This window comes from Corvus brachyrhynchos, unplaced genomic scaffold, assembly GCF_000691975.1.
Source record: "Corvus brachyrhynchos isolate BGI_N302 unplaced genomic scaffold, ASM69197v1 scaffold266, whole genome shotgun sequence".
Taxonomy (NCBI): domain Eukaryota; kingdom Metazoa; phylum Chordata; class Aves; order Passeriformes; family Corvidae; genus Corvus; species Corvus brachyrhynchos.
Window position 1 is genome coordinate 2,593,549 of NW_008238633.1, and position 385 is coordinate 2,593,933.

General features: G+C 36.9%; 1 protein-coding gene across 3 annotated transcripts in view; it reads right to left on the bottom strand.

Moving 5' to 3' along the window:
• SLC6A11 (solute carrier family 6 member 11) overlaps window positions 1-385 on the bottom strand; it is an 86,749-nt gene that overhangs the window by 6,215 nt on the left and 80,149 nt on the right. The gene's annotated exons all lie outside the window — the stretch shown is intronic.

Below are 385 nucleotides of genomic sequence, written 5' to 3' on the forward strand. Positions count from 1 at the left end.
GCTATAAAAACTTCTGGTGCTATAAAACTTCTGTTCAACTGCATTTATTCCATACAGGTCATCATATCCCTTATCAGAGTGGGAGATTTGATTTGAGTGTCACAAGCTGTCACTAAAATATTAACACTGCATTTAGTCCTGCTCTCCACTTTCCTCCACGCCTTTAGTTTTGCTTTCCTTCAAAGCATGTAGAAACCCAAAATATTTTGCTTAGTTCATTTATTCTCTTCACTGTGGAATCAGGTTGTAAACAACCCCAGTTAAAGAGTATATATTTTATTTATAAATGTATTTAGATGCTAGGAGCTCACGTGTGAACCCAGGGGTAGCTGGGCACATGTGATTTGCAGTTCCTATGTCATTTTACAAAGTGAAATTATCCAGA